The 21,010-nt window shown below is 31.3% G+C and overlaps 1 long non-coding RNA gene across 2 annotated transcripts; it reads left to right on the top strand.

Moving 5' to 3' along the window:
* Positions 1-465: 465 nt before the first annotated feature.
* Positions 466-17,095, top strand: LOC112940182 (uncharacterized). 2 transcript variants are annotated; one of them, XR_003244127.2, is made up of 3 exons: positions 466-1,131; positions 2,311-2,437; positions 15,846-17,095. It is a non-coding gene; the product is annotated as an uncharacterized lncRNA (long non-coding RNA). The 2 variants fall into 2 exon arrangements; XR_003244126.2 differs by lacking the exon at positions 15,846-17,095 and adding an exon at positions 12,800-13,957 and having other exon boundaries at positions 467-1,131.
* The last annotated feature ends 3,915 nt before the right edge of the window (positions 17,096-21,010 follow it).

The raw sequence follows: 21,010 nt of genomic DNA, 5'->3' as shown, positions 1-21,010 counted from the left end.
TCAAAGGTTAAATAAAAGATAGGAATGAAAATTTTAAAAATAAAATAAAAGTTCAACAACAAGTTTTATAGAAAATAAGCTTGTAGATCTCAATTCTTACCATGTGATTTATAGATTCATAAGAAGGTAACATATTGAATGATGAATCCTAAATGACAGAAGCATTTCAAATATAACACATAAGATGATAGGTTGTAGATGTCTCTTTGCATGATCAGTAAATTTACTCCAACAAAAAATCATAGACAATTAACATTTTAATACCTTATTAACGGTTGTAACCGTGCTTTAAAAATATAATGAGGTGTCATGTTTTAAGAGTCATCGATAGTACTTTTTTAAATATACTGACATGTGTACTTTTTCTAAAGAAAAAAATTGTCCGGTGGATCCTTGTACTTGTATTCGTTTGTATTGTGAACGTTTCTTCTTATCTCTTTGTCATATGAAACCTGAACTCATAAAAACTTAATCAGTTGAACCCTTTTCAACTGATCATTACTCTCAATCGCGCTAGTGTCACATTTCCTGTCAGATAAATTTGGCAGCATCATTTTTTAATTTTATAATAATTTCTTTTGGAAAAAAATCATAAAGTTTTGGGTCTCCCTAGATTATTGACAACTTTCACTGTGAGATGGCCCGGGCAGTCAAATAAGAGTATTTTTTCAGGTCCTTTACTTAATCATTAATTTTATTAATATATATTAATTAAAATTACAAAAATTTAACCTATTTCAGTTTCAATAGCGTAACCATATTTTGTTTTCCTTGGAATGCTGCCAATTAACCCTACTTTCAATATTTTCCTCATTCTAACCCCATCTCTATTTGTTGCAATGCCACCTCTAACCCATCCTCCTCTTCCTCTTTCAACTTCTGTGGTATTGCTGATACCACTTCCACCAGCACTCGGCTGAATTTGAGAGAATTCTCCGGGGGAGAAGCGAACGGAGGATAACACCAAAATTTCAAAAATTAATTTCTAGGAAAATCCTTGGTCGCGCAACCGAGAGAGCTACTTGTATGATAATAGTGAACCTCTTCCTCTTCCCTTGAGTTATCCTGACAGTTCTCCTATTTTTGTGAGACAAAATTGACCATCGACTTCGCTGTGATCCCTAAATACAGGTCTTAGTTTCTCTTTATCCTTTATATTCATTTGCCTTATTTTAGACTAATAAGAAGAAATCAACCATTTTTGATTAATTTGAACCTCGATCCAATTGACTTAGCAGGCATCACCTATGGTGAAACGAATAATAGTGAACTATGATAAATATAAGATCCAACGTAGTTTGACATTGCATCTTATTGATTAGTTGTCAATTTGAGGGAAGTGCACAATTAGATTACCCCAATTTATCTCATTGTTCTACTTAAGACTATTGAGTTTAGATCAAATTTTTGTTTTTTTAATTCAAGTTCTTTTATGTATGAAATGGACTTTTTGGAACATTACTTCTGTAGAACAAAAGAACTAACTTTTGAGGTTTAGCCTTTTAATCTTGTGGTAATTAAGAGTGTAGCATGTGATATGTGGGTTAGGCACACTTCAAAAACGTAGACAAAAGCTTGGTATTGAAGTGGAAAATGATAAAGGGGCAGGCCAATTATAAGATTCTGGAATATGGATGGTAATGTGAGCAAGAAGGAGGAAAAACTAAAGATCGTCCCAGCATGCATTTGGTGGTCAATTTGGATTGAGAAGAACAAAAGTTGCCTTGAGGGCACTCGTAACAATATCCAGAATCTTAAATTGAATTGTTTAGGCCTTTATTAGTTTTGGGGTGAGCAAAAACTGGTTGCTCAAACAGAAGGTATTTGTGATGTTTTTTTTAACTTTATATAAGGCACACAACTGAATTGCAAGTTGTAACTTGTAATACTTTTGCAGGGTACTACACCTTGGTTGTAGAATAGCTTGGGACATATATAAGTAAAGTTATCATTATCCAAAAAAAATTATCCTTCAAGTTTCAAATCGTGTGCCAATGACCCTCAGGAATTCCTTGGTTACCAAAGAAGAAGAAAACAAGATCAGCACTTTGTCTGCTATCTTGTGGCACAAAGTTACTTGATTGGTCAATATACACTATAATCCGTTTCAAATTTTATCCACCACTAGGCTACTAATAATACTGAAAGGAATGAGCATGCTATTTGTTATCATAGTGTAATATCTTTTTCTACGTAAAGAAGATGTTTACAACAGAACACTAAATACATTCACTGGTCTATGTTTTTCATTTTTCATTGGTCATTTTTATTTTTTTGATGAAAACCCTTTGGTTATTATTGCTACTTTAGGATTGCAAACAAGTTGTCTATGAGTAGACTGGAAAATGCCGGAGCTGCCAAGGAATGGAATTTGTCAGTTACTACAACAAAGGAGGGAATGAGACCATCTGTAAATGCATACTTTGTCTTGGAACTGGTACAAGAACCTTATTCTTATTTCCTGTATGCATCATATTTTCATGATCATTATTTTACTTCTCTGTTCTGCTTTACTTTGAAAAGCATGGAATGCATACTAATTCATTCAAGGCTTCTTTTCATACAATAGTATGAAGTAAGCTTTATATTCTTATGTAGTATAAATGGTTAAAAGTACCTAAATAGTAGTTTCATGTCTATAAAAGTATATGCATTAAAATTATGTTAACTTACCGTGTCTCAATTCCTAGCAAGTTGGGGGTGACTATAGTGGCATAGCCAAAATTTTCTTCAAGATTCCTCAAATTTAAAAGAAGTCAATGAAAAATATTGATGAATGGGTGCAAATTTTTCTTAGTCAAACTACACAATATTTCGCTAAACCATAAAAATAGTGTAATAAACATACAATTTTATACCGAAAAAACTAACATGAGAGGTCAAACAAAAAATTCTACAATAGACATTCAATCAAAATTTATCATCACAATTGTATTTGAAAAAATTTCATCTTTTTTAGTGTATTTATAATTATGTACTCATTATAAATTAGGGGTCATTTGGTAGATCGTATAAGAATAATGCTAAATATAATATATTAGCAATAGTTGCATTTTAATAATGCTTGTATTACTTATGCTTGCATTAGTTGTACATGATTTCTTATGCATTATTTGGTTTTGTGTATTAAAAATAACATATTTTTACAAAAATATTTATTTATAAAAATGTCCTTCACAAAATCACAATTATGGTGAAAAAGATTTAAAAGTGCTTTCGTGGGGTATTTGTGTCTTTAAAATGCTAATGTGTGCATTAAAGCCTTTTTGCATTATTAATACCTAGAAACCCATGATATTAGTAATATACTTCCCAATACACAATAGAGTGTACATAAGATGTAAAAAGGTATGAAACAAGGTACTACTAATACAAAGAGCTAATGCAAGCATTATTTTTTTTATATACTCTACTAAATGACCCCTTAGTGTTCAGGAAAACGTTAAGTGGAAAAAAGCGACAATGCACTGCTTAGCTTTGTTAACGCGTGAAAGATAATTTCTAAAGAAAATCAACCAAAACAAATATAGAAATATATATAAGCTGAAGCTCTTATTGAATGCCAGAAGATAGATATCAAAATATCCCCCCTATATCATAGGACAAACAAATCAAATTTAATGATCTTTCAACATCTGTTTCTTGTTCTTCTGAACTCCACTCTACTTTTATAAGATTGGCAAAATCTTATATTTCTCTTTTATCATTATACTAGGTAATTTCTCCATGCTTCCCGCGATCATAATTAATAATTACATTGAACTTGCAAATAAATTTTTACTAATATCTATACATTAAAAATTATAGAAAAGTAGGTTCTTAAAAAAATATAAGCAATATTCCAACATGAATTTAGTTATTTTTCATTATTACACAAGTCATGAATCTCCGATGAATGAATTATTCACGATATAATAAATCATTGGTTCTTTATTAAACATTGAAAGGAAAATAAACAAAAAAATATGAATATATAAATATAAAGGTGTTTCGTAATAAAAAGAAACATTTAAGTTACATAGATTTTATAATTGTGATGTATATCTAAGGAGAAAACGATTACCCTCCAATACAAAAGGTTTACACAATTACATCGTCTCATGATGAAACAGTTTTATTCACCAACCTATTGATAAAAAACTGAGGTGTTATTAAGTCACTCAAAAGGAGCAAAGTACAAAAATATTTAATTTTGCAGAAGTACAAGAAGACCAAAATTATTGTTGTTTTAAAACGAGAGGAAATTCTTTTATTTATAGACAACAAAGGGTAGTGTGAATAAATGTTTATTGTGTCTTATCATAACGATTAAAACAGTTTGGAAAAGGTACAACCCTTCGTAAAGTTCGCAACTTTTCATCAAAGTCACAAATTTTTAATAAAGTCGTAACTTTTCATTAAAGTTGCAACTTTTCATAAAAGTCACAACTCTTTATTAAAGTCAAATGTTTTGATAAAAATTGTATTTCTTTATTAAAGTCACAAGGTTTGATAAAAGTCGCAACTCTTTTTTTAAATCACAACTTTTCATAAAAGTCATATCTTTTCATGAAAGATGAGGGTTAGTTTTTTAAATTAATAAATTTAAAAGAAAAATCTTGTTTGTGGCAGCTCCACGTAGGTGGGCCTAGGGCTATATCTTATATAAATATATGATTGTTCATCGTACATCATCAACACGACTTGAAGTAGCCATCTCTTTCCCTTTCTTATGCAAACTTGATATATTTTCTCTCAAACCATAAAAGTTCTACTCCACTCTTGCCTCAACAATAATACCTCAAGTAAAATTAGAATCTTTCTCAAAATTTACTCTACTTTTACAAGATTGACAAATTCTTATATTTCCTTTTTATCATTATATTCTTCATCATAATTCATTAATATTACTTGAAATATCTATCTCATTCCCCTTATTATGCAAAATTGAAGTATTTTCTCGTAAACCACAACAGTTCTCCGCAAGACTTGCCTCAATAGCAATACCTCGAGTGAACATAGAATTTTCCTTAAAATTGCTTAATCCTCAACTAGTGTTTAGTAAAGTGAGAGCTTTATCGCTTAAAACAAAGCGATGCGAGCCTTCTACACTTCACAAATTAGAATGAGTATGTTAATGCTTCATCACTTAAAGTGTGAAGCTAGGCCTTATCACTTTTTTTTACTTCACGCTTCCCTGAACACTGTCTTCAACTTTCTAAACTCTAATTAGCCATTCAATGACATCATTATTATTGTCCAAGCTAATTAAACCAATTATCCTTCAAGTTTCATAAACATAGACAAAAGCTTGGTATTTAAGTTGAAAAATGATAAAGGGGCGGGCACATTATACGTCATGTTTTAAACCGTGTGCCAATGACTCTCGGGGATTCTTGATTACCAAAATAAGAAAAAGAAATATATCAACACTTTGTCTGGTATGTGGTGGCTCAAAGTTATTTATAGAGTTGGTGACCATGATTGGTCAGTATACAATCTGTTCAAAATTTATCCACCACTAGACTACTAATAATATTGGCAGAAATGAGAATGCTATTTTTTTATCATAGTATAATATATTTGTCTACATAAAGAAGATGTTTACAAGAAGTCTTTTTTTAATTGTTACCCGCAGACCTCTAACGTCTCTTAATCTAACTGTTAATAGTACGACTTCTCTCTCTTAGCCCACTAATTCCATCCTTCTATGTTCATATCTACCTAATGGAAGGAAACTGGAACTTTATTCAAGAGGCTTATGATTGGAGATATATGATTTCTTCAACCAGACTCTTAAGGATAATAAATAATGCTTACATTAGCTTACTCCACATTAACAACTCAAATATACTATCGAGATGCACATGAAAAATCTTTAATTTAATCAGAATTTTGTTTGACTATATGAAATCTCATGTACATCTTTTAATGCACTTGTTAGTCTAATAACTAAGCTACACTTTATTACTCTTATATAAGGTTCATAATTACACACTTGTGCCACTCACATTTACTTCAAAGTAACACCTTAATTTCTTACCTAGTTTAAAGCTTAGATTTGGTTTTTAGGGTTTAACATATACGATTTAGTGTTTTATAGGGTTTAAAACATAAAGTTTTTTTTAGCTTCACGGGTTTTTGTGCTTGTTGAATATTTTAAGGATTAGTGTTTCTTAGATTTTTTAAGGTTTATTGTTTAGGACTTACGGTTTTTTTGTGTTTTAGGTTTAGAGTTTACAGGTTTTTAGGATTTAGGGTTTAGAGCTTTTTGTTATTTAGTTTTAGGGATTTATTGGGTTTAGAACATAGGGTTTTTTAGAGCAAGAAAATAGGGTATAAAAATATATGACTCTGTTAAATATTAAATTTTAATTAGTATGATGACCAAAGCCTAATGATTATGTTATTAATTATAAATTTTGAAAAAATCAATAATATGAGAACCAAAAGTGGACCAAACCTATAATATAAGGAATAAACAATTATTTAAATATACTCACTTACTATTGTAATTACTAATGAATATCCCAAAATGGTAAATTGTGATTCTAATAAATTTAAGCTGCTATACAGAAAAATAGTATTTTGTATCTCCTCTTCTGAAATTTAAGATGGAATAGAAACTCAATGGAAACTGAATATTATGGTATTATAGATGATGTTCGAGTAGTGCTAGTTGATTACGAAACAAAGAATGTTGGTAAAATGGTGGATATGTCGAAGTGTTATGACTACAAAAATGAGATCTCTACAAATATACATTCCACTCAAAACTCTTGACTTTTTTTATATAAATAAATTCGGTTTGGTTAGCTATTCAAGAGAGATTTAATTGATATTATGGTTGTTGTGATTCTAACATTGATTGTTTTTTAGATTTTAGTTTTTCTCTAGTAGATCTTGAATTCATCTTTTCTCTATGTTATAACACCATTTCTATTTATGCTCTTTTAACTATTCACAACTGTTTTTATGTGTTAATAGAAGAAGAAAATTAGATGTTTGGTCTTTGTTCTTGTTATAGGCATATAATAGACTCGATTGCCTTCCTCCATAAAAATGTATATGTTTTTTCAAAGGGAGGAGGGGGGAGCTGTAATCTTATGTTAATATTTGTCTAGCTCCAAATTTATTAGATGTTCTGGTAATGCTAAAATTCTTCAAACAATATCTCAGAAATATTGGTTCAACAAGTCGGGATCTCCAAAAGAGTGCAAAAATCTTTAAGTGAATCTCATCAAAAGAGCATCAATAGACAATGTGGGTAAATTCTCAATCGTAAAAATAACATTCCTAATCAAATCCAAAGAGAACTAGAGTTTCCATTTTGAACTCCCAACACATGCAACACTTTTGAGAGAGGGGAGAGTTGATTTCAAGAGAAACTCTATCATCCACAAATTCATGTTCAAACCCACTACCGGAACATTCAGAATTCATTAAATAATAAATTTTTCTATGAAAAACAATGTTGGTGGCGTGCTTCAACAACATCAGTATACATCATTACTAAAAATATTTGGTTTGATGGTGTACTTAAAAAACATCAATATCGACCATTATTTGAAGTGTTTGGCTCAACAAGACTATAACACCCAATTATAGGATACATTACTCAAAGGCATGACTCAGCATTTAACACTTGGAATCGCTATAGTTCTAGTGAGTAGAACTTGGAATTCACTATAGCTCATAAAACAACACAATCAGATAACAAATTAATGATTAAAATAAGTATTGGAAATGTGACAATTACTGACTACAATTTGAATATGAATGCACGAAATATAAACACATATTTAGGTATCACAACAATGTCTGATATTGATGTTGAAAATGCAACTAGTGATACACATGAAACAAAAAATGCTAATTTTCATCAACATATTGCTGAGCCAAATATGTCTTATCCGAGCAATATAATCGCGACAAAAAAGAGTGATATAGAAGGAAGTGATTTCATTGAGTAGGAAGATTGTGATGCATATTCTAATTTCAATCATATGGGTTATTTGTTAAAAAATCATGGACCTTCAAATGCTAACTTACCCAATTCATATGATAGTGAGTTTTATCAATTTTATTCTAATGATTAGGTTAGTGATTAAATATATATATATATATATATATATATATATATATATATACACACACATACGGTTTGATTGTTGGTATTAGCTAAAATCAATATAAATTTACAATAAAACTGGAATATACTAGCTGATGCATATCAATTGGTTTAAACCCAACCTATATTGTTGTAAAATTATATTTAATTTTGCTAATACCAATAATTAAATAAAAAATGTATACAATGAAAATAACTAGATTGAATCACTTGCCTAATCATCACAATAAACCTAATCAAACTCATTGTAATATGAATTGGGTAGGTTAGGACTAGAAGGTCCAAAATTTTAAAAGAAATAACTCATATTATTGTAATTAAAATATGCATCACAATTTTCCTTCTCATTCGAATCTATTTCTTCTATATAACTCTTATATGTTGTCGCAGTATTGCTTGGATAAAAGATATTTTGTTAAAACATTTGTTGTTGTAAATTAGCATTTGTTGTGCTAAGTTTGTTACTAGTAGAATTTTCAGTATTAATATCAGATATCATCGTTTTACTTGAATCTTTGTTCGTATTTTCTACATTCACATTTAATTTTAATTATCGTATTTCCAACACCTATATCAAATATTATTTTCTTTCTGAATGAGTTGTTCTATAGGCTACATTGAGGTCCACGTGGTAATCACTTTGAATATGATTATTCCAATTGATAAATATATTTCTTAGCTAGACTAATTTGCTACGTTTCCTGTAATTTGGTCTAGTCCTATTTGTGAACCAAATTTTTACAATAATATTCTATTTTCATGTTGTTAAAGCACACAATCAACATTTTTTTTCAAAGAGAAACTTTTTACTTAATAAATTCTGAATTTTGGGGTAGTGAGGTTGAACCTGAAATTGTGAAGGATAGAGTTTCTCTTGAATTGAGCTCTCCCCTCTGGCAAAACTGTTGTTTGTATTGAGAGTTAAAAGTGGAAACTCTGGTCCTCTTTAAATTTTATTAGGAATATTATTTTGAAGACGAAACATTAATTCTTGTATACGGACTAACGGAAAACATCTTTTGTAGAACAAAAGAACTACCTTGTTGACGCTTAGACTATCAGTCTAGTTGTAAGAGCATAGCATGTGATATGTGGGTTAGGCACACTTAAGAAACATAAATTAAAACTTTGTATTTAAGTGAAAAATTATAAAGTGGCAGGACAATTATCCGTCAAGTTTAAAACTGTGTGTCAATGACCCTCTAGGATTTCTTTGTTTCCAAAATAAGAAAAAGAAAAAGATCAGCACTTATTCTCATATCTTGTGGCACAAAGTTATTTATGAATCGTCAATACACAGTCTAATATGTTTCAAATTTTATCTATCAGTAGACTACTAAAAAAATTGGCAGGAATGAGTATGCTATTTGTATCACAGTGTATTATCTTTGTCTATGTAAAGAAGATGTTAACAAGAAAATGTTAAAGATATTAACTAGTCGAGCGTTGTCATTTTTCTTTTGACATTAATTTTTTTATGAAAGCCCTTTTGTTATTTTACTACTTTAGGATTGAAAGGAAGTTATCTATGAGTAGACTAGGAAATGTCGTAGTTGCCAGGGAACGGATTTGTAAGTTACTACTACAAACGGGGGAATGAGGCCATCCGCAAATGCATACCTTGCCTTGGAATTGGTACAAGCACCTTACTCGTATTTCCTGTGTGCATTATATTTTAATGATCATTATTTGCCTTCTCTGTTCATCATTATTTTTAAAAGCAAGGAATGCATAATCATTCATTCAAGGCTTCTTGTATACATAGTATGCAGTAACCTTTACATTCTTATGTAAAATAAATTGTGAAAAGCACCTAAATATTAATTTAATGTCTATAAAAGAAAATGTTTTAATATGATGTTACCTGACCGTGTCTTAACACAGTAACAACCATGTCTCAATTCCAATCAAGTTGGGTGTGACTACATTGGCATATCCAGAAATTTCTTCAAGAGTCTTCAAATATTAAAAAAGTCCATAAAAAATATTGATGAATGGGTGGCCAAAATTTAATATTCTAACTACAAAATATTTATCTAAACCATTAAAATAGCGTACTAAACCTACAATTTTATAACGAAAAAACTAACTTGAGAGGTCAGCACTTTGTTTGGTATCTTGTGGCACAAAGTTATTTATACAGTTACTTACCATGATTGATCAATATACAGTCTATTATGTTTCAAATTTTTCTCCACCACTAGACTACTACTAATATTGACAGGAATGAGTATGCTATTTATTATGACATTGTTATATCATTGTCTACGTAAAGAAGATGTCTTCAAGAGAATTCTAAAGATATTCACTGGTCAAGGTTTGTCATTTTTCGTTGGTCATTCTTATTTTTTGATGAAAGCCCTTTGGTCATTGTTGCTACTTTAGGATTGCAATAAAGTTGTATATGCGTTGACTAGGAAATGTCTAATTGCATGGCTACTCAACTCTCCTTGTATAGTAACTAATACCCCTTCTTAGTTTTCTTTGTGAGATGCTTATCTTAATCTCTATCCATTTTTATAAAAGTCTTTTTATAATTGTTGTCCGCATTGACCTATAAGTCTCTTAATCTAATTGTTAATAGTTTGACTTCTCTTTCTTACCCACTATTACCATCCTTCTAAGTTCATATCTTCATAACGGGAAGAAAATTGAACTTTATTTAGGGCATTGGCTATATATGATCCCTTCGAAAAGACTCTTAAGGGTAATAAATAATACTTACATTAGTCTACTCCATATGTCAACTCAAAAATACTATCGAGATGCAAATTAAAAATCATTAACTTAATTAGAATTTTGTCTGACAAAATAAAATCTCGGGTACATCTTCATTGCACTTGTTAGTCTAATAACTAAGCAAAACTATATTACTCTCATATAAGGGTCATAATACCGCACTTTTACCACTCATATTTATTGCAAAGTAACACCTTGATTCCTTACATAGTTTAAGGCTTAAGGTTAATTGTTTTTATTTTTTAAGGGTTTAGCATATAAGATTTAGGGTATTATAGGGTTTAGAGCTTAGAGTTTTTTAGCTTCAAAATTTTTTAAGAATTTTAAGGATTAGAGTTTCTTAGGTTTTTTAGTGTTTACGGTTTAGGATATAGGGTTTTTTTGTTTTTAGGCTTATAGTGTACGGATTATTAGAATTCAAGGTTTAGAGGTTTCTATTATTTAAAGTTTAGAATATATAGAAAATTAGTATTTTGTATTTATTTTTCTGAAATTTCTGAAGTAATAGAAATTTAATGGAAACATGTTATTATGGTATTATTGATGAAATTTGGGTGGTGCTAGTTGATCATGAAACAGGTAATGTAGGTAAAATAGTGGATTTGTTGAAGTCTGATGACTACAAAGGTTACATTTCTAAAAATATACATTCAACTCAAAATCCTTGATTCTTTTATGAATAAATTCAGTTTGATAACCTTATCAAAAGAGATTTAATTGATATTATGCTTGTTGTTATCGTAACATCGATTACTTTTTGGATTTTACTTATAGTAACATCGATTCCTTTTTGAATTTTACTTTTTGTCTAGTAAATCTTGAATTAATCTTTTCTTAATGTCATGATACAATTTGTGTAGTTATTTATGCGGTTTTTAATAGAAATAAATTTTATTATGTGTTTATAGAAGAAGTAAATTAGATTGTCTAGTCTTTATTCTTGTTATTGGCATGTTATACACTCGATATCCTTCCTCCATACAAATGTATATGATTGTTCGGGGAGGGGTGGTGCTGGTGGTTGATAATCTTATGTAATTTTTTGGCTAGCTCCAATTTGATTAGATGTCTAGAACTGCCATAGTTTTATGTTAAAGTCTAATCATTTAATCAACCTATATATACATTTCTACACTTGAGTGTTTGTAGAATAAGGGGTAATTTATTCTTTTATAATTGTTCGTGTGACATAAAATCATAGGAGAAGATTAATAAATTCACCAAAAATTATTTTTTGAAGATATAGATATTTCAATTATATAAATCTATATGTTACTTAAAAAACAAAACATGAGTAACAAATAGAGAAGAGAAAGAGCTAGACAAGAAGGGATTTGATTATCATTATTATTTACCTTAAAAAGCCTTTTTATTTTTATTTATTTTATATAGAAAAAAATAAGGTTTTTTTTATTCTTGTTAAAAAATATTTTACTTCGTATTTTTTCTTTTCTTTTTTATTTGATAAAGGTCAAAACTACCAGAGAATGAAAAAAGTAGCAAAAATGTCTTTAGTTTATTGAATATATTTAGGTTTTGTGTAGTTTTAGGTGAGAAAATTGTGTATGTGAGTAGTGTTAATGAAATTTGTTTGGATGTATGGAGAAAAGGATTGAAAGGTGGGTATACTGTTGGTGTTAGGAATGGAAGGACAAGGAATATGGTCTTATATTTGCTCGTTAATTAGAGTAAGGGTTGGTGTGGATTTTTAAATGGACGCGTTAATGGTTATTAAATTACATTAACTTTCACGGTGGATATTGATTTGTAGTTGTCACGTGACAAATGAGATTTCACATGGCACGCATGATGTCATTATTTAAAGTTAAGGGTACTTGTGAGCCAATAAAAAAAGGAAATATTTTTAGACAAAACACAAACGAATAATATTTTCAATCTGCTTTAATGAATACTAGTCAAACATCTGACTTTTAAGATGTATTGATGCAGTTTTACAATCCGTACATCTTCAGAAACAATGATAATGCTCTATAAAGGAGAGAAAAAATTGATGTGATAATAGTAAGTGTTCATTCACCGAATTCAGATTCTTTTAAACTCTTGGATCAATATGTGATCTTGGAAATAATTTCCCTATGTAAGTATTTATTTTATTCATTCAATATGACATCTATTGTGAGAACAATCAGCTATATTTATAAATACACTACAAGAATCAGCTAATAAATTTGCTATTAATATGTAATTAATTTTTTTGAAGCAAAAGAATTTTGTGCAATTCATTGTTAATTATCATGAGTAGCATTGAATATTTGTTGTTTAGTGACATTAGTTATTTGTTGTTAATATATATTAATTTTATAAATGATATGTTATTATTTTGTAACACAACATTTATAGTGAATATGCTTGAAAATAATTATTTATATAGTATTTTATAGAACTAAATTTATTTGTCAACTTATTGAAATAATTATGCAATTATATCCAATTAATACAATCAACTCTTAGCAAAAAAGATATTGAAAGGAGCATGCTTTTTTCTAAAAAGGCCACGAAATGAGAAAATGGTGAAAGACTTACAACAATTTGTATTGAGAACAAAAAAATCTAAAGAGAGAGAGAGAGAGAGAGAGCGGAAAAAGGATTAGAAGATGGAGACAAGATACTTGTTAATGATATTGATACAAATACATGGGTGGAGATAATGAAGAATTACATAAAAACAAATTGTGTACCTAATATTGAGGAGAATCGAAATAATATTCATGAAGTTTATGACAATATGCTCCTCCGCTTGTATTGTCCATTCGATACGATATTTTCCTCAACTTCATGAATATTATTTGTATGTTCCTCAATGCTTGTGTAGTAACTCATAAATCTTGATTTTGTATATGAATCAATTCAGTTTGATTATCTTCCAAAAGAGATTTAAATGATATTATGCTTGTACTGATTGTAACATTGATTCTTTTTTGGATCTTAGTTTTTCTCTAGTAAATCTTGAATTCATCTTTTCTTTATATCATAACACCATTTTCATAGTTGTTTATGCTATTTAAATTAATAATAAATGTTTTAATATGTTTACAGACGAAGCAATTTAGATTTTTAGTTTTTTGTTCTTGTTATAGGCATGGTATACACTCGATAACCTTCCTCCACAAAAATGTATGTGATTGTTCGAGGGAGGGGGGGGGGGGGGAGGGGGAGTTGGTAATCATATGTTGATATTTTTTTAGCTCCAATTTCATTAGATGTTCTAGAAGTGCCACAATTTTATGTTAAAGTCTAATTATTAATTAATTTAACTTAAATATACATTTTTTATACTTGATCTTTTGTAGAATAAGCGGTAATTGGTTCTTTTATAATTGGTCGTGTGGCATAAAATCATAGGACAAGATTAGTAAAATTCACCAAAATTAATTTTTTGAAGATGTATATATTTGAATTATGTAGATATATTCATCACTTCAAAAACAAACGTGGAGTAACAGAGAGGGAAGAGAAAGAGCAATATAAGAAGGGATCTGATAATCATTATTATTTACCTTGAAAAAACTTTTAATTTTTTTTATTATATGTACAAAAAATAGGGTTGTTTGATTCTTGATAAAAAAGATTTTCCATCATATTTATTCTTTCATTTTTTTAATTTGATAAGGTTCAAAACTACCTGAAAACTATTCACAATGGAGCAAAAGTGTATTTCGTTTGTTGTGTGTATTGAGGTTTTGTGTAGGTTCAGGTGAAAAAAATTGTATGTGAGCAGTGTTAATGAAATTTGTTTGGATACATGGAGAAAAATTGATTGAAAGGTGAGCGAATTGTTGTTCATAGGACTGGAAGGACAAGGAATATTGTCTTATTTGCTCGTTAATTTGAGTAAGGGTTGGTGGGGATTTTAAAATGGACATGCTAATGGATATTAAATTACGTGATTTTCCATGGTGGATATTGATGTGTACTGGTCACATGACAAATTATCCTTCACATGGCACGCTTGGTGGCATTAGTTAATGGAAGGGTTATTTTTGAGCCAACAAAAATAGTGAGTATTTTTTAGCCCAAACACAACAAATAATATTTTGAATCTGCTTAACGAATACTAGTCAAATATTATATTTATTATGGGTCAACTATAATAATTAATCAATTTAATACTCTTTATTGATTTTTTTAGACAGTGGACAATTATCATAATATTTTAATATATATATATATATACAACGGAAAACTTTCGCTCTTCTTGCGGGTTTTTTTCATTAATTAGATCACTCATTATCATATTTTAGTATTGTTAATTCGTATTGATCATCGTGATTTGTTATCAATATATAATTATTTTTTCCATGTATATTTTCCTACTAATTGTTGAAAATTTTATTAATCATTTGTTCCATATTACTTTATGCACCTTTTTTACATATTCCAAGTTCCCACAATCTTTATTATTTATTTAATTGGCTGGCACAGAATAGGGGCCAATAGAAGAGGGGCGTATAAAATGTACACCTAGCGATTCATATAACTGTTGTGTATTACAACATTAAATTATATTGATATTTAATAAGTTGGTCCTTGAGAAACACAAACTCCATATGATGTGCAATTGTAAGCTACAAATCTAATTGTCCTTACATTATATGTGATTCATGTTCATATGGTTTCCATATGTTCCTTTCGAAGTTTCTTATCACCATTCGTTATGTGAGTGATCACCTTCAATGTATGTATTTGTAGCTGATGCGTCATTTTTTCGATTGACTATGTTGTTAATAACGTGACATCATGTGTTTGTACTAGTCTTGGATATACATTCTGCAAGATTTCTCTGTAAACAATATTTTTAATGTGTCTATGGTCGTCATTGTCTTCATCTACATTGAATATTTTTAATCCTTCTCTTGTTATTACACGTGATGCTGCGACATATAATTGTCCATGTGTGAATACCTGCTTTGGAAGATACAGTCCAACTCTCTGAAGCATTTGTCCTTGCCTTTTATTGATTGTCATGGCATAACAGGTTGCTAAAGGAAGTTGTCGTCTATTAAGCTTGAATGGCCATTTTGAATCATTTGGAGACATGATAAGTCTGGGTATTGTGACTCTTGTGCCGATGTTCTTACTAGATATGATGTTTGCATTTACAGACCATTTTCCCAAATGTGTGATCATTAATCTTGTACCGTTGCATAGTTCTTCAGTTTGATTGAGATTTCTAAGAAGCATAACGGACATCCTACTTTTAAGTGTATATCATGGTTATGGATGCCTGAGAATCGTAAGGTACTAAGGAATTTAGTGGGGTACAATATATCTTCCTCATTAGTGTTCACACTTGCTTTGCACACATTGTGAGAGTTGTAGTAGGTTCTTCCTTCCCCTGGTATAATATTCATTCTTTTTTCATTTAGATCATGAACCATTTCATTTTTTGGTGTTAGTATGGCTCTTTTTTTCAAGTATGTTGGGTCGTTGTACTTCTGTAATAGAGATGGATATACTGTATCTACAATTGATTCCACTTGATTGTGTGATGGTGCACTGGATATATAAGGCGCGAGCTTAATTAGTTCAATATTTTTTTCAGCATGAACTGATCCATCTCCACTCTACAATAACCATCTATCAAAAATTGCATCTGTTTTCCACAAGTAAGTCGCATATTTTCCTTTAGTTCATAAATTAAAAAGCAGGGCCACAGGTGCGAATTGTTTAGCAACGCATCAAAAATATAAACTCCTGTTCCTTTTTGAATTACCGGAAGGATTTGTCGGAAATTATCACCACACACGACTGTTAGTCCCCCAAAAGGCCTGTTACAACTATTTTCATACCTATCTCGAAGAATGTCCCTCAAGCTCTTGTGTAAGGCTTCTAGACAATATTTGTTTGCCATTGGTGCTTCATCCCAAATTATTAAACAAGTTTTCTATTGTAGTTCCAGTAATTGTCTTCCTTGGTTTATGTCACATGTTGACTCGTGGGTGACGTCAAGCGAAATATGGAACCGCGAATGAGCAGTCTTGCCGTTCGTCAACAATAAAGCTGCTATACCTGAAGTGGCGGCTGGTTGAACTATTTTTTATTATGATCTAATTTTAGAAATAATTGTATTCCATAGAAATGTCTTACCACCATGTCTGTGTATAAAAAATAATCCGCCTTCTTTATTATTAACGAATGATATTATTGCCTCATAAGCAGGTAATTGACAACTATTTAATAGCGTAAATGATTTGTCGTGCATATTTTTTGTTCGCCTTTGTCATAGTCTAGATCTTCATTAATTAGGCCATTTTCCCCACATTCTGCATTAATGTATTATTTGGCACTGGCATCCCTTCTATGTCTCGCAAACTTCTTCCCTGTTTTATGAGCATGTTCTCAATTTCTATAGGGAATACACTTCTATTTGTTTTTCAGTTAGTTGGAAGTCTTTCAAATGTTAGCGCTTTCTCTTCATCGATGTGATATCTTCTGATAATATTTTGTAGTTATCCTTCCAAAGCTTGTGAGAATCTGAAACTTGGCAGTTAATAAGAATAGTACAAATAGATTGCGCAGTTCATTTCCACTTGCCCATTAGGCAGCCTGTGAGAAGTAGTCATTCCACTCCTTGTCATCATCTAATAAGCCTAATGTGTATAATGCCTCTCGATAGGTTTTATAATCTACTCCATTAATTCTTCTTATGCTTTCAAATGAAGTGCAACCTTTTACAAAATTTAACAAGACGCGTTGATAAAAACGCTCTCAACTTGCTAGAAGTGCAAAATAGATTCTACCAACTGCCTGACCTTTTTTCTTCCTAGTCCATTTTTTTGTTTTTATTCCATACCCACCGCGTAGGAAAATCAGAATATGTTAGATCTCTTGCATCGGGATATTCTTTGATTGCTTCAAACCATTCAGTAAATTTTGTTTTTTCAATATCTGGTGTGTTCAGTACGCTTTCAGTTCGCCTTGATTCTTCGAATATTATGGTGTTTTGTCCTTGTAAATGCAATGGTAATCGCTCAACTACTGGTTGTCTGTAATGTATGTCGAATTTGAATATCCTCCAGCATGCTTCGGTAGCTGAAATGTATTTGCAATCTATATACTTTCAGATCTTATACTTTTCATTTGTTGAATTTGTTGATTCTATTATTGATGTTTCTCTAGCACACACTTTATGAACATACTATAATAGTAAATTCACTGAACTAGAGTAGATGCAAACTTCAACATTTATGTGTATATTAAATTGCACAAGAAAGTTCCTATTGTATGGAACAACATATCTGTTGTCTAAACAGGGATCATTTTTATTCACTTCAATACCTGTGTTGCGTGTTTTATAAATAGGGAATCCATAGAAAGTACTCTTGTCATTGTATTTGTTAGGGAAATGCTTTGTGCACTTCATTTGTCTCATACATGGCAACAGGGATTTATTTTTCCGCATGGTCCGTGTATCATAAGGTTCTTGACTGCATTATACCCATCTGGATATTCTTCAATGTCAGGTATTTCAGCGGATATTACTCTTTCAATATATTCAGCGGAACAACAATATATGTGCCTGTGCCAAGCCTCTTTTCTGGAAGTCATTGTATATATACCCGCATAATAATGGCTTTGGTTAAGATGTTGGAAGTTGTCTTAATCCCTACTCAATATTGTAGTTCCTTCTATTTTTTAGGGAGTATTTCTCTTTGCCCATTCATATAAATTCCAAAGTAAAGTATTTCACATGTATATCAAGTATATGGTGTGTAGTATAGTTTTTAGTACAAAAACCCCTTGTTATATTCAAAGTAAACTGGGTGGTGCATCTGGCTATTATAAGGTGGATATTTTCTTATCTTAGCTGGCACTATTTAGTAAACTATACTATAATATGTTAATAAATTTTTAGATGATGCATCTAGTATGCTAAAGTGTGAAGGTATATAAGAGTATTTGATTGAAAAAACATACATGGCATTACTCTCCCGAATGGTTTATCTTTTTTAATATATTGCATTAGTTTGGCCAACTTGATCTGGAAAACTATACATATGATGTCTACCCGGCTACCATCATCATGTTGACCAATAAGGTGCAACATTTCCTTTATTTCTGGCCACTTTGGGTTACATGTGAAGGTAAGAGATAAATATGGGTATCCAACAAATCTACATATCGCCATTGCATCTTGATAATCTTGTGCCCTATAGAGAGGTCCCCCTGTGTGTGACGAAGGTGATATATTTGTTTTCCCGACCTATGAAGAATCAGAATTTCCACATTGAACAGCATGTATTAAGCCCCCAAAAATATCAGACGAAGATTTGGTTTGTTATTTCATATATATCTAAATCGCTCCTCTCCAATTGCCATGTAACCATCCACAATGTACTACTGCAGTAGCCTGCTAGACTGTATAATTGTTCGCCCCTTATTATGTCATTTTTGTATGTGGTATCCATAATATTGTGTCATTGTCATGTGCTCACGTGTGTAAGTTTTTTGTCTATATAACACAAATTGTATTCCAAGTCTATATCCATCATCCCCGTATGGATGTATTAATGGGTAAGTCATTGACATGAAACTCGGGTGTAAATCAGTGATCCTCTGGAGCCCATTTTTGTGGTTTTCAACAATAACATCTTGCTGGAAGTTAGCATCTGTAAGATCACCAAAGATCAATCCATCTACTTCTGAAGTCATAGGTATATTGTAATGCCAACCTTCGTTAACCCTTTCTGATAGAAGACGTAGGTGAAACTCTGTTTGTGGTTGTTCTCTATATCTATCTTTTTCCATACAAAATGCTTATACCTGAACATAATGCTCGTCGAGCATTTCATATATTCCCTGAACAATGTCTACTTTAACTTCTTCATGAATTAGACATTTGATTCGATTCTCTAATTCATTGTCCGTAACTTATATATAGTTTTGCAAACAATGTTTTTTTATTTCAGGTAAGAGAGAGCCAATATGATGATAATTATGTCCACTTGTTTTGAATACATAAGCACCTATTGTACGATTGATTGATTTGTCAACTCGACCTCCTATAGATGTAAATGCAAACTTGGAGTTGTATACCCTGATATTTTTTCTAAAGTGTACACCTATTTGTCCAGATGTAGTGCCCAAAAGGTATTGAAGGTAGGGTGGTGGTTGGCTCAGCAATGATAAACGAACACGACCTTCGCTACAAAATATTGAAAATTTGGGTTGTCGTGTATTTGTTCTTTTGGTTGTCTATTCTTCTTACTGTAGAATTGCTCCGCAATATTGGCAGGTGTAGGTTTGATGCCCTATCCAAGCATTCTTGTAGGCACTTGTCATTGAAGAATGTAGCTAATGAGTTTAAGTATTATATGCATAAATATCGAAATTCCTAACCTTATGTAGAGTTAGGTGCATAGGTAATAATGTGTCAAATTAAAAGTTATTGAAATGTACTTCTTTTCTTGCCAATGATTGGGTTGTCGCCTCTGAGCAACTTATTTGGATTTGATACGTCTTGACATTCATCTATAGCTGAATCATAGGACAGGTTAGGAGCAGTAGGCACACCCCAGAAACACGACCCTCACAAGCTGGACAACACGTTATTTGTCTGCCATAACTACACGGAGAAACGGGTTAAAGCCAACAAACGATATGGATTCTACATCTGTGGTGCGCAACACGGCAATGTCAGGTTCCATAAGATAAACAACCTTGGTGCCATTCCTACATGAATGGAAGGAGAAAGAAGCCCATGTGCAAGGACAGAATGCGGGCAAGACGCAGATGGGCATGATAGGATTATGCGGAGTGATAGCCAAGCATACTAAGAAGCTTAGTAACTTTAGAATGTAGTAGGTAGACATCTCCCGTAACGGGCGACCAGCTCGTGGCATGGTATTGACTCCGGGTTCAAAGCAAACATCATGACCAATGCGGCAACAGAGATAAGGGCTGAACAACTTATGAAGAAACACCCACCTCAAGACGGTTAATGCCCCACCAACTCCCGTATGGGGGGTCACCCAATAAGAAATCATCACGTTGGGAAGTAGCAGTGTAAGAAATACTCACCGTCACACTTTTAGATATGTTTGATATCATACTTGTTCAGGAGTTCTTCTAGTGATGCCATACGATGATCGACCTCTACCAACAACAACTCATACCAATGGAGCGGGAAGGGTCATGCAT

This window comes from Solanum lycopersicum, chromosome 10, assembly GCF_036512215.1.
Source record: "Solanum lycopersicum chromosome 10, SLM_r2.1".
In the NCBI taxonomy this organism is placed as follows: Eukaryota; Viridiplantae; Streptophyta; class Magnoliopsida; order Solanales; family Solanaceae; genus Solanum; species Solanum lycopersicum.
Note: the sequence above shows the minus strand (reverse complement) of the source record. Positions and strands in the feature narration are given on the sequence as shown.